Raw genomic sequence first — 22395 nt, 5'->3', positions numbered from 1 at the left:
CTATTTCAGCTGGAGACTGAAAATGATTGGGCATCCACAGAAACGGAATACAGAAATTCCAGAGAAAGAGGGGAAAATGGCATTCATCATAATGACTAAAGTCGTGTGTGTAACTGAATCTGCATGGGATGTTCAGGAACTGGAGACTCAAAGGGGAGAAGACAATGGATCCTATTGGATCCCTGAGGAGTATGTCCATGTCATTTGACGAAACACCTCATTTCCGGAGCTTTCAGCAGTCATCAAGACCTGGCTGGGCTGGTAGTGGGTTGGGATCTCCTAATCAAACCCTTCTTTGATAGCTGGAATTTCAGTGTCACTATGCTTGCCCTTAAGGCCGCTATGATAGGAATATGACCATCATCAATTTTATTCTTGAGTGTGTGCTTTCTAACAAGGAAGAGGAAAAGATGCCCTGGCCTTTATTGGGATTCTTTATGTGTAACACAGGACTCTGGGCAGGGTGAGTTGTTCCCAGGGATTATTCCTGCGACAAATATCAACTGCTACTGGAAGATCATCAATTTGTTAGTGATACGCTTTGGTCTGACTGAAAACCACAGGGCTTCCAGGGTAAGACGTCCACAACTGAATGTTCAGACGGACACTTTCCAAGGGCTATGATTTGAGGGATGCTGTGAGACTTCGGTCAGCACAAGATCTCTGTGGAGCAAGGCCCTTTCACTGCTGCACACCTCTCAGACAGCACTCAGGTGAAAGATGTCATGCCGACCTAGTATAAATCGTGTAGGCAAATGGAATGATGAGTCTTGTACTGTCAGTGGAAATATACAGTGACAGTATATTGTCACTGTGTATACATATAGTGTATTATACTTTATATTTTCAAACTTTATGAATAAAGAATAATTTGGGAATATTGATGCTTCATCAAAGATTCCTAGTAGGAGAGCCATACCACAATTGTAAAGATAATAAATATAAAATACCTGCATTATTTCTATGGTAAATTGCTCTTGGAATAGATGAAGGGTATATATTAATGGACATGGTGCTTTAATAAAGGCTTGCCATAAAAGAGACCAACAATATATCAATGAGTCAAAACGGAAGATTTTGAGAAATTCCTGAATCTGTTGCAAATGCAACTCCAGTCCCTGGAAATCAAAAACAAACTTCAGATGCTGGACATTGGGAATAAAATTCTAAAGTGCTGGAAACACTCAGAAGGTCAGGCAGCATCAGTTTGAGGTAACTCACTTTTCTGGCTTGTTTGAGAACTGACAAGCTCTGGTGTAAGGTTACGTATAGGTAATATTAACACCATCGTTCTCTCTCCATCTGTTGGTCATTTCCAACACTCTCCTTTCAGTTTCACTTGTCAGCAATGGCCCTGATTAGCATTACATTGCTTTATCATGTCCCTTTGTTGTTTTTCTCACCCACATCTTTTATAAGGGCTAGAGTCGCCTCTACTTCCCGAGGAGACTGAGGTCCTTTGGAGTACGCAGGCCTCTCCTTCACATGTTTTACCAGTCTGTTGTCGCCAGGGCAACCTTCTATGTGGTGGTGTGCTGGGGCAATGGCATCAACACGGGTGATGCCAACAGGCTCAATAAAGTGATTAGAAAGGCTAGCTCCATTATAGGAGTCAAACTGGACACACTGGAGGCTGTGGTAGAACAAAGGACCCGACAGAAAATCCTGGTAATTCTGGACAATGTTTCTCACCCTCTGCATGACAACTTGGCTGAACAGAAGAGCACTTTTTGTAATAGACTTAGACAACTGAGCTGCTCCAAAGAGTACTATATGAGGTCATTCTTACCCTTGGCCATTGGGCTCTATAATGAGTCAACCTATAGCCAGGGAAGTAATGACCCCCCTCCTGTTAGACTGTTTGAGGTAACTTATTTTTTATTCTTTCTTTCTTCTTTTCTAATATTTATATCTGTGCACTTGTAATGCTACTGTGACATTGTAATTTCTTTTGGGATCAATAAAGTATCTATCTATCTGTCTATCTAAACCAGAAAGTCTGTAACGTTAGAATACCATTCGCCCTATCAGGGATGGAAACAGAGAGATTGCAGATACTGGAATCTGAAGGAACAAACAATCTGTTTGAAGAACCCAGTGGTCAAACGAAACCTGTGAGAGGAAAAGAATTGTTAACTTTTTCAATCAGGTCTTTATGCGGGTTTTGTCCTGAAATATCAGTAATTCTTTCCCCCACAGATGCTGCTCGACCTGCGAAGTTGCTCCAGCAGATTATTTGTTACGCAATCAGAGGCGTTCCCTTTATTCGATCCACCCATCACCAACCCCATCCTCTGAAATATTCTATGGTTTTCTTTCTAAGGATGCTTCCTGACTTGCTAAGTATTTCCGGATGACATGCATTTACTTTAACCCTGATTATTGCATGCGAGTCACACCCAGTAGATTGTCAATAAATAAAACAATCATGGGTCCTTTGCTGCATCTAGGCATTGGGCAACTTAAAGGAACAGGAAAAAAATATGATGAAGGGAATACATTCAGGAAACCTGAGATGAACATTGCAACACAGTGGGCAATGTTGAAAAAAAAATCACAAATTTTTGCTTCATGGCACAAGGGGAGGGAATGAAGAGACACAAAGAACCTTCAAATTGTAGAGAAGTGTATCATTAAGCACGAGAGGCAACACAGACAGCAGTTCAAAGGGTCATTCAGAACTGACGGGTTCAGAAATTGAATGAGGCAGAGCAGCTAATGTAATCTCACCCTCTCTTAACTTGGAATGCCTGTATAGCTTTAAATCTCCTTGTTTATCTTAAACAGCACCTTTTTTTTCTCAATAGGTCAGGTCTTATTAACTGTACCAAAGATTCAGAAGTACAATTTACACCATCATAGACAAAGTGGGTGTTCATATTTCATAGAAAATACAACATAGAATAGGATAGTATAGGAACAGGTCCTTCAGTGCAGGGCTGTGCCAAATTAAGCAACTGATGCACAATCACACCAATACCTTCGGCCTGCGCATGATCCATATCCTTCCATTTTCTGCATATTCATGTGCATCCACCATCAACCCAAGCAGCACAGCTAGGATTATTATCACTGTCTTCTATGACAGGAAATTTGTTGTTTTGCAGCAGCAGTACAGTGTAAAGATAATAAAATTACTACAACTTACTAAATAAATAAATAGTGCAAAATAAAAGGTAGCGTTCATGGGTTCACAGATTGCCCAGAAGCCTGATTGATTACTGCAAGTGGGTTCATTCAGAAATGTTAGCAATAGGACCTTAAAAGTGAGAACATGTGGATTTCACCCCTGGATTGAATGATTCACATTCAAGAAGGGAGAACCATGTCCTTCAGATCAATGGAGAGACGGAGAATCCAAAGGCCCACAATGAAGAATGCCCATATGAGTTAGAGTAATGTTGTGTGTATAATATAATAAAATATTATATTTGTTACATGTATATATAATATATTTAATATATTGTTGTATATTGCACAATATGTATTGCATAATATGTGATACATATGACTCTTGTCTTGCAAAAGTAAGAAGATAACTTTTTATTTATTTTGTTTTAGTGGTACAGTATGGAGTGGGTCATTCGGGCCCGTTGAGCCACGCCACCCAGCAACCCCACAACCCCGTTAACCCAAACTTAATCACGTGACAACTTACGATGACCAAATAACCAACCTCTACGTCTTTGTACTGTGGGAGGAAACTGAGCACCCAGGGAAAACCCACGCCTTCCACGGGGAGGCTGTACGGAGACTCCTTAGAGAATGGTGCCAGAAATGAACTCCAAGCTCCAGAATGTCCTCAGCTGAAATTCATACCTCTGCAGGATGTTTTTTTAAAAAGAACAAAAAGCTTTTTCTTAACTATTTTAAGTATGAGAAAATAGACCTCATGTGTTGAGCATTGAGACTAACACGTCTACAATTTGGGTTCACGATAGGCCACTGAAAAACTGGCATGCTTTGGAGCTATTTTACATTGGAATACTAAGCAATATGTATATTCATTACTTCCTCAAAAAGTACTTAATTTTTTTTTAAGTGCACTTGCTGTATTTTTGTGCATGGCTTAAAAAATATCAAAACAGTAACTAAGACAAATTTACAATCAATCAATCGACGACTTGTACAGGATCTCTTAAAAAGAGCCTTAATGTATTCAGAACACCACCTATATGTTGCTCTTCTGCAAAAATTGTATATTATGCATATTTTGTTATAATACATGTACTGTAGTAGGGATCTACTACCGACCATATTATTTTACACAGTCAATATCTCTGAATGTATTCACACTGAAAACTTTCATGCTTACAGTGTATATTGCTATTCTGAAGAAAACATTCTGACGGAGGCCAAACAGCCGCATCTGAGGCTGAAGACTAAGCTAATCCTTGCCCATGTAGCCAATAAATACCAAAGTGATCCTGTTACTAGCTCCAGAATTTACTACTTTATTATTTTTAACAAATAAATAAAATTATCTTCATGTAAATGCATCAATGGGATCAGAAAGTGAATGTCAGCTTGTGACTTGAAGCTCTATTTTCTCATTTTGCAAAAAGTGCAGTCAAGTTTGAGCCAACATCATGCCAGATCTCAGTGACTGGTTTAAGTCTTATCAAAATGTCATGCACAAGGCAGAAAAAAGATACCTATTGCAGGTATCAACCTAATCAGCACCTGAATGAGTTCCATACAAAGGTTTATCACCTTTTTAAAAGTTACAACAAAACAGGTAAAGTAATTTGTGAATATATTCAAAGTTCATAACAGGAATACAATGTTCAAACAATCAGGAGTTTAAGGTGGATATAAAGTTCAGCCTTTTTATTGCATTTGAGCATAAGCTATACATTCTTTAAGGTTTAATATTTAATCAGTTCTCCTGAAAAATTCTATGTATATGCAGTAATTCTCTGCTAGCTTTTATCATGAGTTTATTCCAGTTTTTCATTGCATAATGAAGAACTGATTAAATACACATGTACAGCAGGAACAAGATACTTCTGGACAAAAGAAATTACCATATTAGAAAAAAAAACCTTGGCAGTGTACAGTTGGGTGATTTGTCACAGCTGGGTGCCGATCCTACACAGGAAAGCTGAAAGGAAACATCAGATGCAGAATGAGACGGAGGAACAAAATTTTTCATGAGATATATGAATTCTTCCAATTTATTCAGCAGATCTTCTTTCCTTTCTGCTTCTTTTATTCTTAAAATGAACCAAGAAATATCACCCAACGTTCTGAAAAAATAAGCATTAAAAAGTAAATGCAAATAGACTTCAAATTATCTAAAAGGCGGCAGTTTCATCCCAGAAACAGCTAAGCAGTAAGGAAACCTGGCAGGGAAGTCAGAGAATCGACAAAATTGTTCTTGCATATACATTGGAATTTTTTTAACTCTTTGGCTACTGGATAGACCTTTAACTTCAATCTTATTTGCATAAATTTTGATTAATTCATTGAATTTAAAATGAATTCAATTGAAAACAATGTTGAAGTCCTTTCATTAATTAAAGTGTACAAACAATCAAATATATTAGGGATATCAAAAATAATAAACCAGTGATAGCTGGTTCATAACTCAGGGCTCAAAGGGTTTCTAAGTACCCCATAGTACTGTAATGAGCATCTACTTATTTGTAGAATAACACTTTGGGTACATTTATAGGCAAGTTTGAATTAACTTGAAAATGGCTTCCACTTTATACCTGAACAACTGTGCATCACAATTAATCTGGAATTATTCAAAGCAAAAGGTGCAAGTTTGTTTCTAAGACACAGTCCTAACACATGAATTTCGCATAGGGTATATCACAGAAAGCCAAGTTTAAGATGTTTCCAGGCAGAAAATGGGCATCTTGAGAGTTTCATAAACTTAACTCCCTCAGTCTTATTATTACTAGCTGACTGTCCCATCAACTACATGGTAGCATCCAGTGTTTGGATGTCATTATGCAAAATTCCACTATCTTTGTCAGAACTACTTAGGCAGCAGAACTTGAACCTGTCAGTCTCACGTTAATCAAATTAAGTAACAGCCCAATAGCCTAATATCAGTCTTTATTATTCCGGTGATTTCCATTATTCATGCCTGCTCAAAGTTCAATGTTATCAATATCTTTATAATTCAAATTGTGTTACAAATGGGGATACACTGAACATCTTCCAGGATACAACATATGCAGATCTCAAAGACATTAAGGATTTTCATTCTTGGTTATGTAAGGTGATATATACTTATTTGGTAAATTAGTCTGAGCATTGTGACCATGAAACTGATGACAAAATCAAATTTATCACAATCTTCATTCCTATTTCCTTTGATTTCAAAGTGAGCAGAAACCATGGTGATTTAAGAGAGTTTTCCAATTGCATACTATTTATTTTTCATTGTTGCATTGTCTGTATTATCCCACTACTTGCTAATTGATTTTTAAGCATGCGGCTGTCAAATGAACACAAGGAAACTAACGAGTAGTTAGTGGCACAGCAGATACTGCTGCTGCGTCACAGCCCCAAGGACTTGGCTTCAATCCTGACTTCTGCACTAGGTTTGTCTGTTGGGTCCATCAATGAGTGGGCGGCCTGTGAGTGCGTAAGTTCCTTCCTATATCCCAATGACCCCTTAGTGTGGTTAATTGGGAAAAAAAAGAATCATGGGGAAGCCGGTGTTGCAGGGATATAGGGAATGAAGGAGAGGGAGAATGAGATTGATGAATTGATGATTGATGAGATTAATGAATGCTAAGCACTGGCTGTGTGCTCAGCCAGCTGCTGTTCACCCTGCTGATACATGACTGTGTTGCAGGATCCAGCTCAAACTGTATCATCAAGTTTGCGGATGTCACAACAGTGGTTGGCCTTATCAAGAACGACAATAAGACAGAATAAAGAGAAGAAGTGGAGTGACTGGTGGATTGGTGTGAGAAGAACAACCTCAGCCTGAATGGGGAGAAGATCAAGGAAATCATTGTGGACTTCAGGATGATGCTGATGGACCATGCCCCTCTGCAAATGCATGGCTCCTCCGTAAAGAGAGTTATGTACACCAAGTTCCTGGGAGTTCAAATCATGGATGACCTAACCTGATCCCTTAATATAGCAGTGCCTCCACTTCCTAAGAAGAAGGAGGCAAGCAAGGCCTCCTTCCCCCCCCCCCCCATCTTAACACTCATTTTACAGGAGCACCTTTGAGAACATCCTGACAAGTTGCATCTCCATCTCCACCTGGAATGGGAACAGTCAAGCATCAGATCAGAAGTCCCTACAAAGAACTATGAGAACAGCTGGGAGGATTATAGGAGTCTCCCTAACATTCATCACAGACATTTATCAGGAGCGCTGCATACACAGGGCTCTTAGTATTATTAAGGCTCCTACCCATCCACCCAGCATCCTCTTTGACTTTCCACCATCAGGCACGAGACTACAATGCATAAAAACAAGAACAGTTAGAATGAGAACGGGGAACAGTTTCTTCCCCCATGCTGTTAGGCTTCTGAACTCCCTGCCGCATCATATTCGAAGTGTCACTGGGTATTCTGTTCCACACCTTACAATATTTAATATTAATACATTTTAGTTTGTTATTTATGTGTGATTCATCTGTATATTTTATCCGTACTTTCATAAGTTATCATGTGCTATGTGTGTTATGTGTAATACTGTACTTTACACCCTGGTTCGGAGGGTATATATGATTACATACATTACATACATGTATATAGTTAAATGACTACAAACATGACTTGACTTGTTCCCCTGGAAGAGAGCACAGACCCAATAGGCTAGATGGCTTCTGTCAGTGTTGGTATAAGATAGGTATGAATAGAACTATAACTCCAACTTCAAATTTGAGTCAGCATATATTAGGTAGCACATATAATAGAAATACGAAGGATTGTTTGAACAAAATACAAAACTATGTGTTATTGTTATGATTGTTTGTGTCATAGTTACCATTGAGTAATATTAAGTGACACACATTATTGAATTGAATTGAATTGACTTTATTTCTTACGTCCTTCACATACATGAGGAGTAAAAATCTTTACGTTACGTCTCCGTCTGAATGTGCAAATTATAGTAACTTGTAATAAATAGTATGTACGGTAAGATATACAACAGGATAGTCAATATAACATAGAAATACAGCTGTGTCAGCATGAGTTAATCAATATGATGGCCTGGTAGAAGGAAGAAGCTGTCCCAGAGCCTGTTGGTCCTGGCTTTTATGCTGCGGTACTGTTTCCTAGATGGTAGCAGCTGGAATAGATTGTGGTTGGGGTGACTTGGGTCTCCAATGACCTTTCAGGCTCTTTTTATGCAACTGTCACTGTAAATCTCCTGAATAGTGGGAAGTTCACATCTGATACACTGGGCTGTCTGCACCACTCTCTGCAGAGTCCTGCGATTGAGGGAAGTACAGTTCCCATACCAGGCAGTGATGCAGCCAGTCAGGATGCTCTCAATTGTGCCCCTATAGAAAGTCCTTAGGATTTGGGGACTCATGCCAAACTTCTTCAATGGTCTGAGGTGAAAGAGGCACTGTTGTGAATTTTTCACTGTACAGCTGGTATGTACAGACCAAGTGAGGTCCTCATTAATGTGTATACCAAGGAACTTAAAGCTGTTCACCCTCTCAACCCCAGATCCATTGATGTCAATAGGGGTTAGCCTGTTTCCATTCCTCCTGTAGTCCACAACCAGCTCCTTTGTTTTTGCGACATTGAGGGAGAGGTTGTTTTCTTGACACCACTGTGTTAGGGTGATGATTTATCTGTAGGGTGCCTCGTTATTATTTGAGATTAGGCCAATCAATGTAGCATCGTCAGTAAATTTAATTAGCAGATTGGAGCTGTGGGTGGTGATACAGTCAGAGTAAAGGAGGGGGCTTAGGACACAGCCCTGAGGGCCACCTGTGTTGAGGATCAGAGGGGCAGAGTTGAGGGAGCCCACTCACCTCCTGCCATTATTGCAATATCATTAGTTACATCACATAAAGAGTATCAAAATGATTCTATAAGCACAAACTCAGCAAACAAAGTTATCCAACATGCACAAAAAATACAATGAGAGACATCTTAAGTCTTTTTTGTTCAGTAACAAGCTTTCCATCATTACATTTGTTAAGTGAATGCAGGCTTCAATAGGAAAGTTAGAAGTTATCTGAAGCCTGTGCGGGTTCAAGCACAAGTTGGTGCATCAAAGTTTCTTTGTCATAAAACGATAAAGATTTTTGTCACCTAAATTTCTACTTAGAACCATAAAGTAAGTTAAAACAACGAGCCTGAATATATGATGTAAGTCACCATTCAATCATATAAGAATAAATGAGAAGGTATACTAAAAGTATTATTTGGTGGCAATCTTCAGCTAAGAGATTCAAAACTTTGCAAATGGTCAAAGAAGAAAGTGAATATTTAATCTACTTAGTGGACTTTTATAACCTAATCATCATTTCATTACCCATAAATTATGAGGTAATTGATATATAAAAGCTGTCTTTCTCTCACTAATAAACTGTCACTACACCCACTATTCTTTCTTTAGTCGGAGTGTTAAGGATATTAGGGCTGCTCTTCTCTGTACATGGCACTGGTGTTAATCCAAGATTCACCAAGAAGAATTCATTACATTTCCACAGATTACTATAATTGAAGTTCAATTTGTAGATATGCATCTCAATATCAAAAGATTTGCATCTTGTAAGACTAAATATTTTGTGAACTAATACCTGAAAGGAAAAAAGTTATGAATATTTCTATAACAGCAAAGAGATTAGAACTGTACTTAATTAAATAGTTTGAACAGTGTTCTATATATATTTGAATCAAGTTTATACATCTCAATTCATGCATTGAATTCATTTTTATGCAGAGTAAAATTAATTGCTTATATTATTTAATCAGCTCCTGGTAATGGTGGACAGGCATTTGTGCAGAAATTCAACCCTGACCAGTAGCACTAAAGGTGTCATTGTGTAGTATTCTATCTTCAACATTCAAACTATTATAGCCAGTTTTGGAGACAGAGTGCAATTAACTGACATGACAATGTTGTGTAATTACAGCTACTGACAAGAATAAATTGCTGTAAAAGTGAAATGATTACCTTCTAAGGTAATATGCAATGAATTGTATTTTAATATCTGGATAAAATTAATATGCACTATAAAGCCCCTTAAATGCAGGGTAATAGTGGAGAAACAACAGACTGGATCATGCTCAGCCTGTCCCACGCCTCACACATGCCTCCTATGATCATACTTAGCTCCAGGGCTCACCGCTTCATCCTGCAAAGCCATTCCAGAGCTATCCACAAAGACTATCTGAAACTCCAGTGGAGGATTCCAAGGCCTGGACATCAGATTCTCTGGTAGTTTGCTGAAGTCAAAAGCAATTTAACATCTTTAAAATCCCTCTGAAGTTCAGGTACATTTAAAAACAGTCTAAAAAGATATTTTAAATATTACAAAAATTAAAAAATGAACACAGGAGTTGAATTTAAAATTGAGGTTAAATGACAGGAATCAATAAAAACCTTTAATATTAAGAAAACAAATTAACCCTTTTACCAGCATCATCTTCAGAATGAAAAGTGTGTGATTCTGTTCAAATCATGGGATTGTGTCATGGGCTGAAGGTGCTTTTGGTCACTTAGCAAAGCTCTGGCTGGCATGGGACGCTCAGTACATTCCTGATTTCTGCAGTAGGTTGCGCAGACACAGATGCCGCGAAGGTGGTGCGCTATGGCAGGGGTCCTGACACTGGTTCTCATTGGAACCATCAGCAAAAGGAAATTATGGCTGTGGTGTAATACAAAATACAATTTCACACCTAAACTGTGTATATTTTTCTATTCATGCGTATGGGGCAGCACAGTAGCCACAGCGGTTAGCGTAACGCTGTTACAGCACCAGTGACAAGGTTCAATCCACACTGTTGTCTGTAAGGTGTTTTATGTTCTCCCTGTGACCACATAGGTTCTCCTCAAGTGTTCCACTTTCCTTCCACATTCTAAAAACATATGGGTTGCTAGATTAATTGGTCACATGGGCGTAATTGGGTGGCACAGGCTTGTTGAGCTGGAAGGGCCTGTCACTGTGCTGCGTCTTTAAACAAATAAATATGAAGTAATATTTTTAATCAATCAGAATTATAGAAACTATAAAATGCAAGCAGTAAAGCATTTTGCAATGAGATATTTTGTCTAGACTGACAGCAAGTCCAGATTTTAGTGTATTACCATAATTACTTTTAAATTACTGTCTAAATTGGTTCTTAAATGTGTAGCATCATTGTCACAAAATAATTATGCGTTTGACAGAAGTCTTCTATTTAGTGAAGCTAACAACACCCTAAAAATAAGTGGATCATCCAGTTTTATATTGCTGATTTTCTTAAGGTTAGTTCATCTAATTACATAATTCAATTTTATGTGTTCTGTTTTACCTTATTTTATCTTGCAGGTCTGAAATATTCTTGAAGTGTGTACTCTTCCAAACCAAACATTCCACAGAGTGGTAAGTTGATTTTGTTCATAGAAGACTTCATGATTTAGGTCTTGCTCTACCAGTAGATGCATGGACTATGGAGACTAAGTGAAAGAAGACTACAGAACAAGTCCATCAAAAAGAAACCTGAACTCATATCACATACACTCTCTCTGTATTTTGCTTTTCACCGTTCCTTTAAACATGTTAAATTACTCACTTCATGAAGTTGTTTACTCTTAAATTGTCATTTTAATTTTTACTGTAGCATCAAGTGATCACCCCAGACAGATAGGTACATGATTTAAATGTTCAGATCATAGGCCACAAGACACAGGAGCAGAATTAGTCCATTTGGCCCATTGAGTCTGCTCCGTAATAGAATCATACATGGACTCTTATTTCACAGTAGGAAGTTATTCTGTCAATCACACGTTTAAATAGTTAACTATTTCATTACTGCTCATTTCCCATTTTATCCCTGCCTGTGCATTTATCCAACTTCTTGTTGAGTTACTGCTAAAGTGTTTTTTTTTCCCTGATCCAGTGTGGCAGTACATTCTAGATCAATCTGGAGGGTATTTGCTGAGACTTGTGTATGCAGAACATTGCTTTAAAGATTGCCTGCGTGAATGGATGTTCAGCACTGGTGGGACATCAGCTAGAGTAGCAACTGATGGAATGCGTTTGGCTAAATGCATTGACTCTCTAGCAATCCGAGTACAGAAATGGTGATGAACAAATACCCAAAAACTGAGATAAGAGAAACGCAGTCATAGGGTAATATAGCATGAAAACAGGCCTTTCTGCCCAACTCATCCATGCTAACCAGGTTATCTATCCAGTCTTATGGCACCCAAATCCCTTAAAAGCATTTCTATCCATGTACCTGTCCAGTTGTTTTCTAAATATTGCAATCGTACCTGCCTCTACAGCTTCCTCTAGCAGTTCATTTCACATAACCACCACCCTCTGTGTGGGAAAAATTCCCCTCAGGCCCCTATTAATTTTTTCTCCCCTCACCTTAAAAGTTATCTAATTTTAGACCCCCCTATTCGGGGTGGGAGGGGGGGACTGTGACCATCCACCTTATCTATCGCCCTTATGATTTCATACGCCTCTAACATCACCTCTCAATCTCCGAGGCTTCAGGGTTAAAAGTTCCATCGTGTGCAACCTCTGCTTATAACTCTAGCTCTCCAGTCCTGGGAACATCCTCCCATATCTTTTCTGCACCCTTTCCAGCTTAATGACATCCTTTTTATTGCTAAGCAACAAGATCTGCACATAATATTCCAAATGCGGCCTTCCCAATGGCTCATACAGTTGCCACATAACATCTCAACTCAACTTTACATTGAAGACATGTGTGCCAGTCATCTTCTTCACCATCCTGTCTACCTGTGAACTATGTACCTTTACCCCTAGGTCTCTCAGGTCTACTTTTCTGTACAATGTTCCCTCTAAGCTGCGCGGGTGCGTAGCCATGCAGTAACTGAAATGCTCTCGCACACATAGCCTTTGTAGCTGAGCAGCTATTCATTCTAAATAGTCATAGTATGCATATTACAAAAGTAACATTTAAAGAACCACATAGTTTTCAGGCTGTGTAAAAATTCCTGCTTAGAAGAATGACTGGTCCACGCAGCTGTAAAAAATATTAGAGCGAATGTTGCGCCAAGGTTTACACACTCCAGGGCCCTACCATTTACAATGTAAATACAGTTTAAATAGTCAAGGACTTCACTTGATGTAAGAGACTCCCCATGCAGTGACAACTCACTGGCAATGGCATCATACATAAGCAAGACCGTTAATAGGTCACAGATGTCACATGAGGAACAAGTACCCAATTCCCTTAGCAGCATATCCACTAAAGAATATAAAATTATACTATGTATTGCATTTATTCTTGTTTATCAATTATCCAAAATCAAGATACTGCAGCTCCTGGAAATAAAACAGTAAAATCTGTGAATACACAGCAAAATTATATTGGTTGATAATTTTTTCAGAAATAGAGAGCTATCAGTTTACTGTTGATGGTTAACACTCTACATATGGAAAATGTAACCTGCTCATTACTACCTCTGGTCCTCTAAGTGTTTGGACCTGGAGAGGACATCACTGTAAATTCAGATGCTGGAATCTGGAGCAACAAAACAAACTGCTGGAAGAACTCAGTGGATGAAGCTGTACTTGTGCAGGGTAAACAAACAAACTTTCCACCTACAGAAGCTACTCAACCCACTGAGTTCCTCCTGCAAATGTGCATTCAGTGCATTCTCCCTTGATTGTATTACCAGTAGTGATTAATAAATGGTGACTAGGGTGAGGAAAACTCCTGCATGATTTAGTATCTGAATTTCCTAGTCTGGGACCCTTAAACAACTTATAACGTTCCTTTGCTCCATGAACTGCATCCACTGTAGTTGTGTGGTACACTGCAGCTTATGGCGGGCATGTCTTCCCACTACCACATTGGCTGCTTAATGCCTGAAAAGAAAGCACTCTTCAGTCACAGGTCTAGCTTGTGGTGTCTTCACTTCCTCTTATTGTTGACTGAGGGCTTTCAGAGCTCAATTGTCTTTGTGACTAACATCAGTGAGTTCAGTCTGCCTGGCTTTGCAGCTGAGCTAAATTTTTAAACAAATGTTAAAGCTTTTCACTGGACTGAGTTAGCTCATATGTTTTTTATTTACAGAGTGCCACGTAGATGTCAAGTTTCAGGAATGCACAAAAGAAATCCAGAGCAAAATCCACTCTAAGTTAACCCTATCCTGCTAGTATTTTGTTGAACATGTAGTCAAAGGAACTTGCATTTGCAACAAGAACATTGACACTGATGATTGACTAATTTTTATACAATTATAAAATACGAAGTAAGGTTTAAATTGTGTTATGAGCAAAAAAGTAAAAGCTTATCAGATTCATGCTTAAAATATAACTAATGAGAAAGAAAACACACAGGAAACCTAGAATCACGGAGATCCAGCTGACATATTAGAATCCTCCTCCAAAGGAACAGAGCTGCACAGCTACACATCTGCAAGCTCTGGTTGCTATTAAAATGTAGGATGAAATCAGTATTTTATACGATTCAACTAAATGAAAGAGAAGATCGCTTTACTGATTTAGGAGGTGATGTTGAAGTCCAAGAAAAACTTTCATAATTTTAACATCTCTATTATACCTCATTATAGTATTTTATAATCTAATAAAATGGTCTCAATGTATCTTCTTAATGTTTCCCATCACTGCCACAATCCTGGCCATATGCTCACTTTGATTTTAGTGACTCTTTCTAGGCCACTCAACCCTACAGGCAGTGCACCAATAGTGGTTTAATTCTCACTGACGAAGGGTCTCAGCCAGAAACAGTGATTATTTATTGCCCTCCATAGATGCTGCCTGACTTGCTGAGTTCCTCCAGCACTTTGTGTTTGTTGCTCATTATTTCTCACTTGCCCAGATTAAACTTCATCAGCCACATAATTACCCACTGAATTTTCCCAAAGTCCTGCTGAGCCATGACGTTATATGCACTCTTGTTCTAACACCTCAGCAAACTTATTTACTTCCGCAAACTGGTCACCATTTAAATGTTAAGACTAAATTGGTAAATTGAATTCCAGAGGAAGGAAGAGCAGAGACTACAAAATATTGAGACTACAGTATTTTTTCTACCATCTACAATCCTTCAAAGGCAGCATCCCCCTCTGGAAGCATGTGATCACAGATCAGCTGTGTAAAGAGCTTTTTACTTTTAGATGGCCATTAATTCATATACTGTATCTATACAATCAGAATCAAAACTTATAACCAACAGGAATGATAGATCAGACTATGGCTCTAGTCTTTAGAAAAGAATAGTGGTGGGGTGGCCTGAAGGTTTCATGTTAAAAAAAATCTTTGAAGATAGGAAACAGTTTGGTAAAGCAGAAATAGAGATAGCTCCACTAATTGTTAAGCCAAAATGCAGGAACATAAATATAATAACTCACTTCAAGAGAAAAAGGTAGTGTATCAGGACTGCAGAGGATCTCTTAAGATTGAGTGATTCTCAGTTCTATAAAAAGGCGAAAGAAGCTGGAGTTAACTGTTAATCAAAGTGTTAAGATGATGTGGGCTTGATTGATTATCATGATCATAAGGAAAGGAAGCACACTTAAGATGGTTGACAAAGAAACTTGGAGAAAGAGTGAGTCACAATGATCTGAAATGTTCTGCCTCCAAAGAGAAGATGGAATCAGATTCTGTAAATTATCTTAAACCAGAAATGGATACATACAAACAAAAAGAGCTTGAGGTTGACAGTTGGGGGAAGGAGAGCCAGTGAAAGTACAATGGGATAAGTGGCCTGTTTTGGTGCCATATGAATCTTTGAGCCTTTCTTGGGTTCAGAAGCAGTAATTTGCAGTATGCAAACTGGACAGATTGGGATCTTGGCTCAGACCATAAGAAATGAAGCACTTATGTAAAAATATGATTTACTGGGATTGGTTTTGAAAATATTAATTGATGTCAATATTGATTTTTATGAACACTTCATCAATTCAAGATTCATTGCTTTAATACTATTCACAATCTTATGGCTTAATTACTTGAACACCAAACTATACTAGCATAATTCCTCACTCAGGACCAACTCCCCACATTTATTATTGCCATCCCAGGCTCCATAACACTCATCAACAACCATGCCTGTATTCACTTCAAAACAAACTGTGAACAACACAGTGCATTAGCAAAGCTAGCAGAGAGTAACTGGGTGACACTCAGTAGTGTTGGTCCCTAAGGCCAATAAGGTCATCTATCTTTACTGAGGGCATAATGTGCGGTAAATGATAAACAGTATCCCCTATCCATATCTTAACATTTTTTAGGAGTCCAGATAGCAGTGCAGCTTGTAGATCTGCAGCCTTACAGCACCAGAGACCTGATTTGGAATCTGACCTCAGGTGCTGACTGTGGTAATTTTGCATAACATCCTTGGGTGGGTTCCTTCAAGATGCTCCAGTTTCCTCCCACATCGCAAAGATCAACAAAGTGTGGGGCTTAAGAAAAGATTAAAACGAGGGCTGTTATCTTTGGAACAGCAGAGTCTGAGGGAAGATCTGATAAAACGTTAAAATATTATGAGCAGCATTGATAAAATAGACAGCTGGTGTCTTTATCCCAGGATTGAAATGTCTAATACTAGCGACATGCATTTAATGTGAGGGGGGGAAGATGAAAGGAGATTGCAGGGCCTTTTCTATACACACAGAGAGTGAGAATTCACCACCAAGTCTGGTGGTGGAAGCATATATGATAGGGGTGTTCAGAAGGCGTTTAGTTAGATACATGAGTATGCAGACAATGAAAGGATCTGGACCATGTGCAGGCTGAAGGAATTAGTTTAATTTGGTATCTTTAGTTTCATTAGTTCGGCACAACATTGTTGACTAAAGGGCCGGTTTCTGTGCTATATTGCTCTATATTCTGTGCAAAAGACAGTATAACATTTATGTGCATCTAGGGATAGATAAAAATATGCTGCAAACATATCATGAGAAAGCAGAGACCATGATCAGAACTGGTAAAATCCAGTCATTTCTAGAGGTGATCCATTACTGAAATCAATGACCATCAAAGAGTGAACACTCCAATAGTTGGAGTCTCCTTAGCATTATGTCCTAGACTTTACCAACTTCAGCTGCTTCATTAGTGGTTTTCTTTCCATGATTTTCTAATTATACCATAATATTCAGTTCTATTTAAACCCTTCAAAAATGAGGCACTGTGTTCCTAAATATTGAAAGGCCTGGACAACATTCAGGCATGGGTGGCAAGAAACATTTATGCCAACAATGTCGCAGGCAATGAGGTGGAGAAGCCTGATGACTTGACTCACCCATGACATTCAATGACATTACTGTCTCTGAATTCCCACTATCAATATCTTAGAGGTAATCAAAAACTCAGCTAGACCAGCCACGTTAATACTGAGGCTGCAAGGGGAGGTCAGAGTTTTGGTATCCTGGAGTGAGTGACTCATCTCCTGACATTCCAAGGACATTACACCATGGCAGGTCCAAGCCGAGACAGCAGTGCAACTCCAACAACATTCAGAAACTTTAACACCATCCAGGACAAAGCAGCCTACTTCATTGGCACCACACCCACCACATTAAACATTCATTCCCTCCATTGTCTGCGCAGTGTGTACCATCCACAATACGTTCAACAGATACTGCTCCATATGTTTCCATATCGCCTTCCAATCAGATAAATTCTGTTGCCGATCTGAATAAAGGCATGAAACCATTTTATTATAGATGCTATAAACTATTCACCAGTAAAGCAGGGACACAGGATGGTGTTACTGAAGGAACTGGTAAAGAAAATTATAGAAAAGTTTCCATGGAGGACATTTGGAAATGTTGAATAGGAGGACATAGCTGGAGGAGTTAAATCTATTGTCTAAAGTCTTTGGAATTATAGAAGACTGGAACAGAAGACATATTGCATACAGGATTGGAAAATGCAAACTCCTAAAAAACTATTCAAAACATGGGGATGACCTTCTAGATTTTTTCTTCAGATCTATATTGATTATTACAACAAAAGAGTGGATAAATTTTTGGTATTAATTCAGATATTCCAAATACCCAGATGTAACTTATTTGGGGTTGTATGATAAACGGATTAACATCTACTTCCACCACGCCTGAACATTCTGAAAAAATGGTCTGCAGCTTTGATCAATTCTATTAAAGCTAATTATGAAATTAGTGAAGTCAGATGGGAAGGGAGAAAACTAGCTGACAATGAGGAAACAGTTATGGAAGTTTGGTTGAAGGTCAACCTACACTATTTCTCATAAAGGGTTAGACAATACCACACTCCACAGGTTTTATTCCAGCTTTGAAGAATCTTTGAATAAGCACACATATTTCATTTGAGTACCTCATGTTTCAAAAGGCTCTTCAATGAACCTGGTAAATGGTTAAAAATCTTATTGAACACTTACATTTTGTAATTATTAACCTAAAACTCCTTTCAATTTAGTCTTCTGAGTGTTAGAAATTCCTATTTTCAGACCTCTGATTACACATGTGGATGCTATTATTTCCTATATTAATAATATTTTTAATGCTGACTCCTGAAAAGCTGGTAAGACCATCCTGTCATGCATAAAAATGATTCCATTGGTCCCTTTGTCGTTAATATTCTCTGTCTCTTGTACTACTTGCAGTATGTCTCAATGTCATCTGTTCCTTGCTTGCTTGCTCCTTGTCAGCCTTCTCAATGGGTTTGCTCTTCACTTCATTAAGGTTCATTTTTATATCAGAGAATGTATACAGAATACAATCTGAAGTTCATACTCTTCACAGACATCCATGAAACAAAAACCCCATAGAGTGAATGATAGAACATCAAAGCCCTGAAACCCCCATCCTTCACAAAAGCATCAACCCCCACTCGCACCAGCAGAAGCACTCACCCCCACCCCACCCCCACCATACAAGCAACAGCAAAAGCCCTTAAAGAGACCTTGATCCAGAGTCCATCAAAACTACAGTCCATAACCCAGCAGTGTGGTATCTCAGGCAGGCTCTCTCTCTCTAGCAAGGGGGAGAGAGCAGTTGCTACTGTAACAATGAGAACAAAGGCCAGCAGTTCACTGTTCCTATGTTACAGAAGCATTGCTTCTCCAAGCCCCCCAACTCATGGACCAAAAGGCTCTCATTCTCCATCAAAAGGGGGGGGGGGAATTGCTCGAGTACAGGGCCTTCATCTGACAGCAGCTGGTGACGAGGAAACACACTGCCTGCTGTCTTGATGTTTCAGTCTCCCACGAAGCTTCAGTTGGCGAAATCGGCGAGAAACTGGGCCGTCTACAGGGCCGCTCCCCGAGGGTGCATGTCTTCCAGGCCATTCCTGAAGATAGCAAAGCACTAGGTCACACAGTTGATCCAAAAACCCACCACTTATAAAGAACCATAGTTGGAATTGTAGATCATAGACTCTGACAGAGCCCCAACTACCTTGAAAAGAAAGGAAAGATGTAATAAAGGAAGAATAAACTGTTTCATGGATGACCTGGAAGAAGTCACCTGGCACCATCTTTCCATGCTCCTTCTCCTCCTCTTTATCTGTATTCTATAAATTTGTTTTTACGTATTCATTGACTATTCCTAATAAGATATGAACAGCATGTTTAATTAATAGCAATTTGATTACTTCAGAGGGAAATTACCAGTTAATCCCATAACTGTTGATATGACATCTCAAAGAGACCAAGCAAGGTATTGACAACACACTTTCTTCCCTAAAGGGCAATAATAATCCGATTAGGTTTTTATAATAATTCACTGGGATCATGATCACCATTACTTTCATTAACCCAAATATATCTAGTTAGCTGAATCTAAATACCACAAGGTTCAAAATTGAAGATCAAAATTCAGGATTATTTATTTCATTCTTCAGTACACCAGCGTAAAGGAGAGTAAAATGATTGTTACACTGGATCCAATGCATCACAAAATAAAAAAAAACAATAAGCATAAAGAACACTATAAAAAACAAAAAAAACACAATAAATATAAGTACAAAATAAATCCTTCGATACATAAACCGTGTATGTGCATAACGTGATGCTAGGTGAAGTGTATGTCGGTTCTTGGGGGGTGGCTGGTGGTGGAGTGGGTTAACAGCTGGAGGTACTGATCAGCATGATGGTTTGGGAGAGGTAACTGTTTGGGGGTTTAAAGCACAAGTGCTATAATGGGAATTGAACTCGTGTCTGGATTACTATTCCAGACTTCCAGGTGCTAACTCAATAATATCTACTACCTTATCCACATCAGTCCTCCTGGTCATTCCTTCAGATAACTCAATCATATTTGTAAGATACAATTTTGCGTATTGACTATCCATAATCAGTCCTCTCTCTTCCAAATGCGGGTAGATCCTCCCTCTCAGAATCCCTTCCACTAACTTTCCCACCACTGATGTTAGACTCAACAGCCTGTAGTTCGCTTGCTTGCCCTTGCAGCTCTTCAATAAAAGTACACATTATTAGCCACTGGTACCTGACCACTGAATAACAATAATAGGAATATCTTTCCTACCTTCCCACAATGTCCTTGGGTACTTAATCACTTAGGCAGGCCCTAAGGATTTATCCAACTTTTTGCACTCTAAGATCACTGGCTTCTCCTCTTTTGTAGTTCGAAGATATCACTATTTACTTCCCTAAATTCCCTACTTCTATGATCCTCTTCACAATTAATACAAATAAGAAAACTCATTGAAGACCTCACCCATTTCCTGTACTGTCAGGGACCTTATTCTCTCCCTGCTTACTCATTTGCTTCTAATATACATAGAATCTCTTAGGATTTTCCTTTACTTTTCCTGCCAAAGCTATCTCATGTCCTCTTTTTGTCATCCTGATCTCCTTCTTAGGTGTACCACTCCATCCCTTATACTCCTCAAGGAATTCTAGCTGCCCATGCTTGAAGTAAGTCTCCTTTTTTTTCATTACCAGAGCCTCAACGTCCCTTGTGAACCAATCTTGCCAGGCTTGTCTTTCACTCTAATAGGAACATGATGGCTCTAAGCTCTCGCTCTCTCACTTTTAAAAGTCTCCCACTCAACAAATGTCCCTTTACTTGCAAACAGCCTCTCTCAATCTATGGCAGAGAAGGAGTTCATTCTCTGGAGCATCTGACAGACACTCGGGTAAACAGAACGGAGATATTATGCAAAACAGTCACCCAAGCTATGTTTGGCTCCTCAGTATAAAGAACACTGCACCATTACCACTAAATGCAGTGGATGGAGTATCTGGGTATTCATTCCAGATAAAGAGCATCTGCTGTTAATTTTGCTCTTCAAATTGTTGCAGCTTGTTCCAGACTTATTTTCATGGGGATGTTAGTCAATGTTTAATTCTGTTGAAGAGAAAGGATCATTCCCGCAAGCAACAATATTAACAAATTTTCCACTTCTTTTTATTTGCTAAAAACAGTTGCATGAATACAGTCACAAAATGCTGGAGGAACCCAGCAGCATCTCTGGAGAGGAATAAAATAGTCAATATATACTGTACTCGCTGAGGTGCTGTAACATCATCTAGAGCGTAAGTCAAACTCCATTCCTAAATGACATGAGAGTCAGGATATAGCATCTTAGCTATTTGGGTTTAATAAAGAGTAGAAAAGCACGGAGAGGCCAGAGAGTAGTACCAGATGGTTACCTCTCTGACTGGAGGTCTGTGACTAGTCATGTGCCACAGGGATCGATGTTGGGTCCACTGGGTTGTTGCTGGTCTCAGTCCAGCGAATTCCACCCCACCATTGACCATTGAGCACACCTACACAAAGTGTTTTTGCAGGAAAGCAGCATCCATCATCAGGGTCCCCCACCACCTAGGTCATGTTCTCTTTTTGCTGCTGCCATCAGGAAGAAGGTATGAAAGCCTCAGGACCCGAACCACTAGGTTCAGGAACAGTTATTACTCCTCAACCAAAGGGGATAATTTCAATCAACTTCACTTGCTCCATCACTGAAATGTTCCCACAAACGATGTACGTGCTTTCAGCGATTCTTCATCTCAAGTTCTTGACATTTATTGTTTATTTATTTATTATTATTCTTTCTTTCTTTTTTTATTTGCACAGTTTGTTGTCTTTTGCACACTAGTTGAACACCCAAGTGGTGCAGTCTTTCACTGATTCTATTCTGGTTATTATACTAATAGGACTTACTGCGTATGCCTGCAAGAAAATATATCTCTGGGTTATACATGTTGACATATATGTACTTTGATAATAAATTTACTTTGAACTTTATTTGTCATCTAAATCAATGATCTGGATGATAATGTGGTTAACGGG

Source organism: Mobula birostris, chromosome X (assembly GCF_030028105.1).
Source record: "Mobula birostris isolate sMobBir1 chromosome X, sMobBir1.hap1, whole genome shotgun sequence".
Taxonomy (NCBI): domain Eukaryota; kingdom Metazoa; phylum Chordata; class Chondrichthyes; order Myliobatiformes; family Myliobatidae; genus Mobula; species Mobula birostris.
Note: the sequence above shows the minus strand (reverse complement) of the source record.